We start from the raw sequence: 13,756 nt of genomic DNA, 5'->3' as shown, positions 1-13,756 counted from the left end.
CAGACATCTGAGGGTGTGTGTGTGTGTGTGTGTATGGAATGCCACAGGGAGTCGCAGGTTTCTGTATTCCTTCTAAACACTGGGCCTGTCTGGTCTCGTCCACACTGCTTTTGTGTTGTTCCTGTCTGTGTGTTCTGCGTCTTTGTTGTGAACTTTACAAGCTGTTTGAACTTTGGGTTTTGCTCTGATATGAGGTGGCTGTACATTAAGGCTTTAGCGGTGTGTCGATAAGCCCGGCAGGCAGAAAGGAATCAGGAAGGCAGGAATCAAAGGCATCCAGCAGAAGGGAATCATCCGGAATTAATCAGGCAGAGAGGTAGGCAACCAGGCAGACACAGGCAACCAGGCAGGCGCCTTAGCAGCTGTTGCCCTAAGGGCAGAGTCACCTGCACCTTCTGCCTCCTGTCCTGACAGACTGACTCTCATGTTCATGAGGGGGCGAGGCAGCCATCTTTACTTTCATCAGGTATGTAAGGGATAATCAACGAGGGGCTTTGTGTTCTATGGAAAATAATGCATGACTTGGTAGGTGTGTTCAACGTCGTTAGCGGTGTGGCACTTACCTTCCATGGAGTTGCACTATTTTCCAGAGAATGCATAGAGCCCTGAGTTAATTATACCTTATACCAAGGCTATATTTGCTGATAGCTACTTTCATGGATGAACACATTTCTATCAAGTTTACTAGAAAGCTACTGTAGTTGCCTTGGTAACCAAACATAATTGCTAACTTAGCTAACCAAACCACCAGTCCTCATACAGTAGCTTGCTATTATGAAAATCGAATTCAACAATGCCAATGATTTCAATTCTACTTTTGCTTTCAAAAGGAGCTCAAACATAGAACATGTAAGAATGAACTTCATAGCCATGAATTGAACCGCTCATTACAGGAGAATAATGCACTCTAGCATGTCCTTCTAGCCAATCAGAATCGAGTTTTCAACACTGCCATGGTATAATCGAATGTAATGTAAGGCGTGAAACTTATATTTATTTGCATTACAACAACAACCTTGTGGAATTTATAGACTAATCTGTCACAACTCAGTGTGTGTGTTCTGTTGTCTGTGAAGGTGTGGTGTGAATGTTGATTCTGTGTAAGACTAGACTCTGGGTGGCCTATACTCAGCTTTTGCCAACCTCAACCCCCCTCCTGACTAGGGATGCAACATTAGTTAAATAACCGTGTAACTGACAGTTGGATGAAGACGGGATGAAAATAAGATAAATGTCAACCGTTGAAATAGGCCTACATTTATTTTATAATGTATTTTTATTAACTTTATTTTCATGTAGATAAACTTTACCTGATAGCGGGAGTGTTTACAAGCTATTTTTCTAACTTAGTCTTTCTATTAAAATTTCTACATCCCCTTTAACATTCCTTTGATTCTCGAGCAGCTAATCGCTAGATGTGTGGGGATGTAGAGAGCGATAGGCCATAGCACTTCAGTAATAAAAATGTTGTGTGGACTTCCTTTTATAAAGTGCACATTTTCATTGCTTGCTAGTAAGTAAATCGATATTCATTTAAAACATGTTGGATGTGTCTGACATAATTAATTATTCAACAGCAGTCGACAAGGTTGTTCTGGCTCTGAGGCCTATATTTTTCTAATACTGTGTCAAATGGACAATGCGCCAATCCTCCAACCTGGCATGGTATAATTTGATACAGAATTTTTAAAAATCTTATAGAATAATCAATGCTTATCAGGCCCGGTGCTAACCGATATGCCGCCCTAGGGCGAGAACCAAAAAATTGCCGCCTTCCTATTTCCACAAAGTAGAATAGTAGCCTAGGCTATACAGTTTCGGCCCACAATGCACTTGTATGAATTTTAATTTTTATTTTTTACCTTTATTTAACTAGGCAAGTCAGTTAAGAACAAATTCTTATTTTCAATGACTGCCTAGGAACAGTGGGTTAACAGCCTGTTCAGGGGCAGAACGACAGATTTGTACCTTTTCAGCTCGGGGGTTTGAACGTGCAACCTTCCGGTTACTAGTCCAACACTCTAACCACTAGGCTACCCTGCCCATGTGGTAGCCTACTGTTTGTAAAACAGGCACTTTACACTTAATCCCTTTCATTTGGTTATATACATTTCTGTTAATGCATGTATTAATTACAGTAATTTACCCTTCTCATTCTCGGAGTGGAAATGTTTGCAGAGTTCAAAACCTGCTACACTTGTGAGAAACAAGTTTTGGTCTATTTCATACCGTGTAGGTGCTCCATGTGAGCAATGAACATGTCTGGTTTCTCTGTCCTGTTAATGTTGGAGTGTGCGCACCTGAGCATGCATAAAGTACCTGGCCTAGTTCTCACAAATGTCAAATGTTGTAAAGTGCCCAGCTGGGTTCTGTTTTTATTTTCTTCACCTCACACAGTAAGTAAAATAAATATTTTATTTTTTACATCCGTTCAAATGTTAATTCCTCACAGTATTAGAAAAATCATGATTCTGTATGTTATTTCATAGTTTTGATGTCTTAACTATTATTCTACAATGTAGAAATGTACAAAAATGTGACAGAACCTCTCCAACCAGGCATTTCTACATTTGTTGATGCATTTTTATAAATAATAGCCAATGAATTAATGAATTAATTGTTACCGCCCAGTTTTTCCCCCACCCCCTTTCCCCATCGGACATTGTTTGAATGGTTTTGTGTGTAGAAACAGGATCTGTATGAAAAAAAAATATATGCAGAAAAGCGACAAGGTAGGCATGTCTTTATTTGAATGGCCTAATAGTGAATTGTTACCTCCCCGCTTTTGACCCCCACCCCCCTCCAAAATGGTTATGTTCGTAACCGTGTACATTGGCCTGGCCAATTACTGGTAACTCAAATTCCAAGACCGTTATAGCCCAAGCGTTGAGACACTCACACCTGTGATGACCAACAAAGCACTCTCTTCCAACAACCAGCTCTGTAGAGTAGCTATGTGTGTGTGTGTGGTCCAACCACAGAGACTTCCTGATTTAGATACTAACAAACTCACGAAGTAAGTGTCTCAAGCACACACCACAGAGGGCATCTGGTTATTCAGCCTTGGGTTGATCATAATCCCGATCCTGCTTGACCTCTGACCCTGTGTTGTGATTGGTGGCCTGTGATTGGTTGACCATGGCTCATTGGCTGGCTGGCATGTTAAGTGTCCATTACATATCCCCAGGGCTGATTCATGGTTTGGTGGGAGTTAAGTTTTCAGTTTGACCTCTGGTCCATTACTTCCATAGTGGAAGAGGTGTGTGTGTGTGTGCGCGCCCACCTCTGAGGATTTTGATACAGATGCATGGTCCATCCTCTGAAAAGGATCGATAGGCAGGAAGACAGCCACACTTCTTCTACCCACTCCCCTTTTGCTCGCTCTTCCGTCAGATCTGGTGGGAGCGCTGAGTTTCAAGTTGACGCTGTAGAAGGGAAACATGTCATATACAAGAATACTCTCTTAACCTCTGACCTGTCTCTTCTCCGCACCATGTCTCACACACAGGTTTGTATTTCTATCCTTGTGGGGACCAAAAAAAGGATTCCCATTCAATATTCTATTTTCACTAACCCTAATTCTAACAAGATCCCAACCGATATTTATCGGTTCACTGATTCAGTGAACAGTTTACCGCTATATCGGTAATGGCTGATAATTCCACCAATATTCAATAAATAGAATGTAAAAATGGAATCACATGCTTATCTGAACACTTCTCATGTCATTGTCACAATGTGAAATCTACCTTTGAAGCATAGGTATTGTGCAATTGCTATTTTGGATGGCAATTTATGACAATTATGACTTTCATTTCCCCACTAAAACAATACATCAGATGTATTGGTAAGTTTTGTCCTCAAAAGAATTGCTATTGGACCCCAAAAAAGATTGATTGGGCTCTAATTCTAACCTGAATTGTAACCCGAACACCTAAGCTTTAAGTAGCCTTTTTACTTGTGGGGACTGGCAAAAGGTCTTTTTTTAAACTATCCTTGTGAGGACTTCTGGTCCCCACATGGATAGTAAAACCAAACACACAGTAGTATGTTTAGACTTGATAGGAACAGTCTGATCCTGGTCCCAGTGGAGCTTTGACCCTTGGCCTGTGTGATAGTTGTTGATGCCACATCCAGTCAGTGTCCCAGTACTCTGAGGATGGAGATAAGGAATCGCATTGGGAACCCTGTGAGAGGAAACCAGATGATCTCTCTGTTGCTCTTTATCAGCCAATAGTTGAATCATTTGATCAGCTCCTACTGGTTCTACTCCAATATCTCAGCTGCTCAGCACATACCACTACAGTCGACAGTCCTATGATTATTTGATATCGCATCTGTTTCCCACAGAGCCACAGAGATGAAGTGTGTGTGTCTGTACTCGGTATGAGGGAGTCAGTGAAAGAGAGCTCCAGTGTTCTCACTTACTTTCCATGCTTGGGGCCTCTCCTGACAGTGTGTGATTAATTATTGAAGTTGGCTTGAATAGAAGAGGAGAGCTGTTGAGGAATGAGAGGGGGCTCTAGTAGTTGTTGGTTTCTCTGCCTCACACACACACACACACACACACACACACACACACACACACACACACACACACACACACACACACACACACACACACACGCGTGCTCTCGCTCTCTTACACACACGCCGACTCTTTCTGACTCTGGTCAGGGTGGCGGAGAGAATCAACCTAGGCACACCTGAGTAATATGTCACACACGCGATTCTCCCAGGTGGACTAACGAGATATGTTTAGTGTTCTGTGTCTTGTTTTGGTGACTCAGACTTATCCCATGTGTTTGTTTTGGTGACTCAGACTGGTATACACCCTTGACAGGTTTTCCGTTAGCCGGTAAATGCCAGCTTTTGGCCGATTTTTAAAATAAAATAAAAAATTACCGGCCAAATTGTCCAAAAATAAAAATCCATTGCAAAATGTTTTTTATTCATTGATGGACATACCAGGAAATGTGCTCTAACTTCAAAGTCAAATATACTTCATATGCCAATAAATCCCCAAGCTGCTTGGAAATCAGTATTGTGTGTGTTTCAATTTATTTTACTCATAAGGGTCTTCAGCTAACTGTACCCAGGCTGGGCAAAATTGGCAAAGATTGTGTTTATTCCTGTTTCCAGTGTGCCTGTCGAGATGGGATTCTTTCTAAAACAGAGTTAAGACAGCCTCAAGATCGCTCCTTCCTGAGGACAAAGAAGGCTGTTGCGCATCAGAAGCTGCTCCAAGAGTTGGGAAGTTATGACTTCCGAACAGCAGCGGCTCACATTGAACAGGCACGACGGGTACACCGTAAAAGCAATTCAATTAGAGGCTAATTAATTGTGTTCGTCAAGCCCGGTCCTCAACATATGCTTGCCATGTATAGTATAAAGATTTGGAACGATTGATATACATTAGAGTAATGATCTGTGTTATGCGCAATTGGTGCATTTCAGTCTCGCTTATTCAGTGGGACTTGGAAATGGAAAATTGTTACTAACTATTCACATCGGAGAGTTACAATGTTGAAATCACTAGGCAGCCATCTGCCTACAGTAGGAAACCGTTATCAATAAGCCACGTACAGTGGGGCAGAAAAGTATTTAGTCAGCCACCAATTGTGCAAGTTCTCCCACTTAAAAAGATGAGAGGCCTGTAATTTTCATTGGTACACTTCAACAATGACAGACAAAATGAGAAAAAAATCCAGAAATTCACATTGTAGGATTTTTAATGAATTTATTTGCAAATGATGGTGGAATTTTTTTGTTGTTATTGACCAAATACTTATATCTCAATACTTTGTCATTGCCAACAAAGGGTATATAACAGATGTCAAATGTTTTCACAAGTCTTCACAAGGTTTTCACACACTGTTGCTGGTATTTTGGCCAATTCCTCCATGCAGATCTCCTCTAGCGCAGTGATATTTTGGGGCTGTTGCTGGGCGACTCCAGGACCTTGAAATGCCTCTTACGAAGCCACAACTTCGTTGCCCGGGCGGTGTGTTTGGGATCATTGTCATGCTGAAAGACCCAGCCACGTTTCATCTTCAATGCCCTTGCTGATGGAAGGAGGTTTTCACTCAAAATCTCACGATACATTGCCCCATTCATTCTTTCCTTTACACGGTCCCTTTGCAGAAAAACAGCCCCAAAGCATGATGTTTCCACTCCCATGCTTCACAGTAGGTATGGTGTTCTTTGGATGCAACTCAGCATTCTTTGTCCTCCAAACACGACAGTGAGTTTTTACCAAAAAGTTATATTTTGGTTTCATCTGACCATATGGCATTCTCCCAATCTTCTTCTGGATCATCCAAATGCTCTCTAGCAAACTTCAGATGGGCCTGGACATGTACTAGCTTAAGCAGGGGAACACGTCTGGCACTGCAGGATTTGAGTCCCTGGCGGCATAGTGTGTTACTGATGGTAGGCTTTTTTACTTTGGTCCCAGCTCTCTGCAGGTCATTCACTAGGTCCCCCTGTGTGGTTCTGGGATTTTTGCTCACCGTTCTTGTGATCATTTTGACCACACGGGGTGAGATCTTGCATGGAGCCCCAGATCGAGGGAGATTATCAGTGGTCTTGTATGTCTTCCATTTCCTAATAATTGCTCCCACAGTTGATTTATTCAAACCAAGCTGCTTACCTATTGCAGATCCAGTCTTCCCAGCCTGGTGCAGGTCTACAGTTTTGTTTCTGGTGTCCTTTGACAGCTCTTTGGTCTTGGCCATAGTGGAGTTTGGAGTGTGACTGTTTGAGGTTGTGGACAGGTCTTTTATACTGATAACAAGTTCAAACAGGTGCCATTAATACAGGTAACGAGTGGAGGACAGAGGAGCCTCTTAAAGAAGAAGTTACAGGTCTGTGAGAGCCAGACATCTTGCTTGTTTGTAGGTGACCAAATACTTATTTTCCACCATTTGCAAATAAATTAATAAAAATCCTATAATGTGATTTTTCTGGATTTATTTTCTAATTTTGTCTGTCAATAGTTGAAGTGTACCTATGATGAAAATTACAGGCCTCTCATCTTTTTAAGTGGGAGAACTTACACAATTTGTGGCTGACTAAATACATTTTTGATTCACTGTATATCACACATGACACGAGTCACGACCCCACTATAGTTCAAATTACAATAAACATACCATTTAACATCATCCAGTAGAACTGTAAAAGGAGAATTTGAGCTTTGTGCTTTCATACAGTACATGCATGGTGCGGGTCTCGTTTCACAGAAGCTTTGTAAAATAAGCTTTCAATGATCCAGCCTTAACGAATTTTGTTTATTTATATATCGAATTTGATTGTCAAACAGCAGTTTTACAGTTGTTTTTTCTCTTCATTTTTGTGGCTGCCTAGTGTGTCCTCTTTCCACTGCTGTGGTGCTGAATCGCAGAAGGAATGGAGAGTCGGGCAGGCCTGCCTGGTCATGGCTAGAAGGGATCCAGCTTTTGTCAAATTAATGTAAAAGGTTGAATTTATTTGCATTTTAGCTAACCCTTTTCCTAACCTTAACCTTGTTCTCCTAACCTGCTACGAAAGTAAAATCTGACGTTAATTTGACAACATTTGGATCCCTTCTAGCCATGACAGGCTGGCCCTGGTGTTCGTAGACAGCCATTTAAAAAATTATTAGGCCTAGTTTCAGTTAGAGGCCTAGATTGTATTTGAAAACAGCTGTGTTTTTGTTATTTATTAATACATGTTCATACAAATAGCCTATAGTACAGGTTGTTCGCAAATTATATTATACAAATATATTTTGAAATTGTTTTATTACTCTGTAGGTGACTTGTTCTTCTCTGCAATCTTTTCTTTGTTAAATTATATTCAGTTATGATTTATAGTGGGGATGAAGACTCAACAGGCAATGTTTTGCTTTTCAATAAAACCTGTTATGTTGTTTAAGAACATCGTTCTACTTACTTTTATTACAACTTTACAGGTCAATTGCTATTGTTTAAATGAATTACAATAATCTAAGTGTGATTTTGAGCACCGTGGGTGGAAGCCTAAATACGTTACGCACCCAGTGCATATGGATGTCTGGTAAATTATTGCAGCATTTTCATTTACCAGACATTTTGAGAAATTGAGAAATTTCCCAGAGCCATATGCATTGGGTGTGTAACCTGATTATGGCGTCCACCTACGGTGCTAAGAATCACATTTAGATGATGGTAATTCATTTTAACAGAACATGCAAGTCAATGCAAATATATTGCATGACCTTACTGAATTCTGATGCACACTTTTTGAAGTCAATTAATCAAATGTATTTATAAAGCCCTTCTTACATCAGCTGATATCTCAAAGTGCTGTACAGAAACCTAGCCTAAAACCCCAAACAGTTAGCAATGCAAGTAGTAGGAGCAATGTGGCTAGGAAAAACTCCTAGAAAGGCCAAAACCTAGGAAGAAACCTATAGAGGAACCAGGCTATGAGGGGTGGTCAGTCCTCTTCTGGCTGTGCCGGGTGGAGATTATAACAGAACATGGCCAAGATGTTCAAATGTTCATAGATGACCAGCAGGGTCAAATAATAATAATAATCACAGTGGTTGTCGAGGGTGTCAGTTGGCTTTTCATTACCGATCATTGAGAGTATCTCTTCCGCTCCTGCTGTCTCTAGAGAGTTGAAAACAGCAGATTTGGTACAGGTAGCACGTCCAGTGAACAAGTCAGGGTTCCATAGCCGCTGGCAGAACAGTTGAAACTGGAGCAGCAGCACGGCCAGGGGGACAGCAAGGAGTCATCAGGCCAGGTGGTCCTAGGGCTCAGGTCCTCCTCCTCCGAGGAGAAAGATAAATTCACACAGGACATCGGATAAGACAGGAGAAATACTCCAGATATAACATACTGACCCTAGCCCCCTGACACAAACTACTGCAGCATAAATACTGGAGACACTGTGGCCCGTCCGACGATATCCCCGGACAGGGCCAATAGACTAAACAGTCCACATTTACTTTTCTTCAGCAAACAATATGCATAACGTACAACAAAATCAATCTACTATCCCCCATACTAGAAAGTTGACCTATTCTATTGGTCAGCTTGTCAAAAAGAAATAGCCTATTCCAAACATACTCTGGGACAGTTGTGGGATGATGAATCCCAAATTCATACAACCGGTAGGCCTAGGCTACTTAAACATTTTAAAAAGCAATGACAAATCAAAATATTTTTGCTTAAAATGTTGATAAACAATTATTTCTTCACATTACGTTGCACACTGCACATGTGAGCGGTTTCATGTGACTGAGATGAAAGTATCCATTAGAAATGCTGAACTAGAGAAGATGTAATATACAACAACTAGCATGTGTTGCTAATATGAATAGGATTGTGCCTTTGGCTACTGGAAATCTAAATAAAGTTTTATTTAAACTGATTGCCTTTGCACATGGCCTGATTTGTCTAGGATACTTGGAAGGAAGGTAAGACCTGTCTCATATGTAAAGAGAAACTTTGACTTTTCAAACTATTGTTTTTTAATGCAATACTGCCTTCTGCTTATTGCAAAGTGGTGTGTGATGCGCCGATAAAGCCTGCGTTCTGCTGCCTATGCATTTTCTGTTTGATAAATAAGATGCATAACGAATATACTGTACACGTGCCAATTTAATTATGCTAATTAACCTATAGACCGATAAGCATGACTATTCAAATTAGCTATACACGATATATCTGTGAAGATATTCGATTTGGCCGACATCTGCCTGATGTCTAGTTTAACCTCCCTGGGATCGTTCGGGACGCTAGCGTCCCACCTCGCTAACAGCCAGTGAAATTGCAAGACGCCAAATTCAAAACAACAGAAAACTCATAATTAAAAATCCTCCACCATACAACTATTTTACACCATTTTAAAGATGGTGAAAGCAGAACATATCATTATGTTAGGTCAGCAACTAGTCACAGAAAGCATTCAGCCATTTTCCAACCAAAGAGCGGTGTCACAAAAAGCAGAAATATAGATAAAATGATTCACTAACCTTTGACGATCTTCATCAGATGACACTCCCAGGACTCAATGGTACACAATGCATGTATGTTTTATTCAATCAAGTTCATATTTATATCCAAAAACCTTAGTTTACATTGGCACCATGTTCAGAAATACCTCCAAAACATCCGGAGAACTTGCAGAGAGCCACAACAAATAACAGAAATACTCATCATGAACTTTGAAAGATACATGTTTTACATAGAATTAAAGAAATTTGTTCTTAATGCAAACGCTGTGTCAGATTTTTAAAAAAAAAGAAGCTTTACTGCAAAAGCACAATATTCAATCTGAAAATGGGTTCAGCCACAAGCAAGCCATAGTTACCAGCCAAATTGTGGAGTCAACAAAAGTCTTAAATAGCATTATAAATCTTCACTTACCTTTGCTGATCTTTGTCGGAATGCACTCAAAGGACTCCCACTTCCACAAGAAATGTTTGTTTTGTTTGATTACGTCCATATTCATGTCCAAATACCTCCATTTTGTTCGCAGGTTTAGTTCACTATTCCAAAGGCACAGTGCGCGAGCGCAAAATCCAGACGAAAAGTCAAGAGTTCCATTGCAGTTTGTAGAAACATGTCAAACAATTTACATTCAATCCTTAGGGTCCTTTTATAATAAATTTTCAATAATATTCCAACCGGACAAAAGCGTATTCATTACAGAGGAAAAAGAAGGAATGGCGTGACCGCGCAGTAAACAACTGATTGGCCTCAGCCTAGTCCACTTGTTGAAACAGGTCTTATTTGACACCCTGCCACAATAGAAGCCTCAAACAACTTTCCAAAGACTGTTGACATCTGCTGGAAGCCTTGAAGTGCAATCTGGCCCCATAGACACAGCATATTGGATAGGCAATCATTAAAATTAAACTACAAACCTCAGATTTCCCACTTCCTAGTTGGATTTGTCTCAGGTTTTTGCCTGCCATATAAGTTTTGTTATACTCAGACAACATTCAAACCGTTTTAGAAACTTCAGAGTGTTTTCTATCCAATACTACTATTAATATGCATATATTAGCATCTGGGACAGAGTAGCAGGCTGTTTACTCTGGGCATCTTATTTATCCAAGCTACTCAATACTGCCCCCTGTCACCAAGAGGTTAATGCTGATGTGCAAAACTGATGTGAACGCTGACGTGCATACCTATATAACATGGGTGCATGAAGTAATGACGCCCTGTAAAATTTTGTGCAACACAGCATTCCTAACCTAGCCCACAATGTCTGCTGTGTGGAAGAAAATGTCAGCAAGACAACTCAAAGGTGAAATCCATTAAAGCCAAGATAATGGAATTAATTGCCTTTGACTATCAACCGTTCTCTGTCATGGGTGATGTTGGCTTTTGCGTCTGGATGAGCACTGGTACACACCAACGTTAGCGCACTTTCAAATGTTCAGATGTTTCCCTACCACAGTTACACAGTAATAGCGTCACTGTGATTAGCTTCACGACTGAAATTTGGACCAGAGATATCAGCCCCATGCGCATGCTTAGTCTGACAGCAAAGTGGGTTGACCAGAATTTCGCACTGGGGAAAGTCATAGACAGACAGAGCTGAAACATCACTTCTTGACGAAATCCTGGTTGGGAAAGAAACAACTGAACAACGAAACAGCACAGCAAGTGAAATAGGTTTTGATTGTTAACACTGCACTGATTGCCTTAGACCGCTGCGTCTGTCTGTGTGTTAACTATTTTAACTGTACTAGAATGATTAAAAGGCCGCAAAAATTGTAATATCGGTTATCTGTTTTTTTTGGGGCACAAAAAATATCGGTATTGGCCAAAATGTCATATTGCTGCATCACTAATTCAAATGGAATTACATCGACTGGTATTAGCATAAATTAATAGGCTAAAAAACATTATTTTGAAATGTGACTTTTTCTTCTTTTTCTCCAGAACAATTGGCCGACAGCAATTGTATTTATTGGTCAAAAGCAAACCATTACTGGGTAACAGGAACCCTGACCCACACATATGCAGGGAGACTCATGTCTCTACTTGTGTAACCATGCAATCAGTGCAGTGTTAAATCTCAGCCAGGTGTCACAGTCCAGGTGTATTGATATTGTGTGTGGTATGTATGTGAGCTGGGCTCTGGGCTGCTGGTAATGGCAGGGTGGATACCTCATTAGCTCCTACTGTGTCTCACTGCCTCATGAATTCTGGAGCCAGAAACACACAGCCCCTCCTAGTCCCTTCTCAGCGCCAGCCAGACCATAATGTCATTAGCGGGGAGCTGATCAGCAACCAGGGAGTGTTGTGGTGTGGGCCTCAACAGAACAGGATCCCTTCCCTCCCTGCCTGGCTGTTGTTTTTCTGGCCTGACGCCTTCAGTCTGATAAGCTGATAATGGGAGGGCTGGCTGCTCTACAGAGGCTCAGGCCAGCCTGGACCAACCCAGCCCTCTACACATATTTACCCACAAAAACAAGTTTGTTGTTTCCCGTACTTCAAGATTTAAGACATGACTTCAGGAGACTCAGTCTTGGTAGACTGGACAGACTGGGGCCAGGTCTAGTAAGGGGGCTGCATAAGCTGGTGGACAGGTCTGCCAAAGCCAATCGACTCTGGAGGAAAACAAGTGTAAAGTAAAGCGGTCTGTCTATGCTGAGCTCCTGAACAGCCTTTCAGTTGTCTCTGGCTCCGTGACTCCAGCTCTCTGCCAGCATTCATCAGTGGAGAAGAAAAGCTAGCAGTTAGACGTTAGGTCTGAGCTGTGGGTGTTTGGGGGAGAACATTGCAAACAAGACACACACACTCCCATACTGAATTGCATGGAAGGACACACACACACACTTTCTCACAGAATGGTGAATGATGGACATGGCTGTGATGGTCTTTGAGAGGGGGAACAGATGCAGCATTTGTGAACTGACCCTTTTTTACGACTGCGTCAATATGCTGGCTTTGTTTGTCCACTGTAGAGGTGTCCACATACCAGCCAATGCAAACAACCGTTCAGCTGCCCACTGTTTCCTTTCTGCCCCCAAAGTCTGATGCCCACTTGTCTGAGACCCAAGAGGTCAAACTCCGGCTTAAAGGCCACTGGTCTGAAACCACCAGGGCCAACCCATGACCTAAAGTCCAAACTATGTTCATTGGTCATGGCCCATCAGTGGCAACTGACAGCCCTGTAATTGGAAAAAGGAAGAGAAATTGCCTGGAGTGAATTTTAACTATGTTGGTGTGTCTCTAGTCTAAATACTGTGAATTCAGGATCTGGGGAGCTCCTGTCTGCCTGGCAAGTGATCCAATCTTTAAACCATTAACCCTCTTAGTGCCACTACCCCACACAGGGCTAAATCAGTCCAGTCTGACCCAGCAGGACAGGAACAGCTGGCTCTGCCTCAGTCTGAATGACTGGCTGGCTGGCTGACTAGAACAAAAGCCTGCCAATATATCGCTCCCTTCTAAGAGCCGGCAGTGGAGGGGAGTGGAGAGATCTGAAGAGGCGCTTAGTATTCAGCTCATACCAAGCCGCACTCGATAGACGGATAACTGTGACATTTGTAGTAATCCCCCGGTATTCATCCTAGTGTCTCTTTATGCTAAAGCCTCTCTCCGCTCATTCTAGATTGGGAAATTCCTATTTTCTCTCTTGTATCTGAATAGGCAGTAAACTCTTGGATGGAAAACATGATATTAAACACCCACTGACATCCCTCTGACCTCTGTGGTTACAAAGTGGGGGACCAATAGGCTGACCTCTGTGGGAGAGGGCA

General features: G+C 41.7%; 1 protein-coding gene across 3 annotated transcripts in view; it reads left to right on the top strand.

Annotated features, from left to right (window-relative positions):
• Window positions 1–13,756, top strand: part of LOC123996838 (E3 ubiquitin-protein ligase SH3RF1-like) — a 73,331-nt gene that overhangs the window by 11,528 nt on the left and 48,047 nt on the right. The window lies entirely within an intron of this gene.

Source organism: Oncorhynchus gorbuscha, linkage group LG15 (genome assembly GCF_021184085.1).
Source record: "Oncorhynchus gorbuscha isolate QuinsamMale2020 ecotype Even-year linkage group LG15, OgorEven_v1.0, whole genome shotgun sequence".
NCBI lineage: Eukaryota > Metazoa > Chordata > Actinopteri > Salmoniformes > Salmonidae > Oncorhynchus > Oncorhynchus gorbuscha.
The sequence above is the reverse complement of the archived record's forward strand: the minus strand, read 5'-3'. Positions and strand labels throughout refer to the sequence as shown.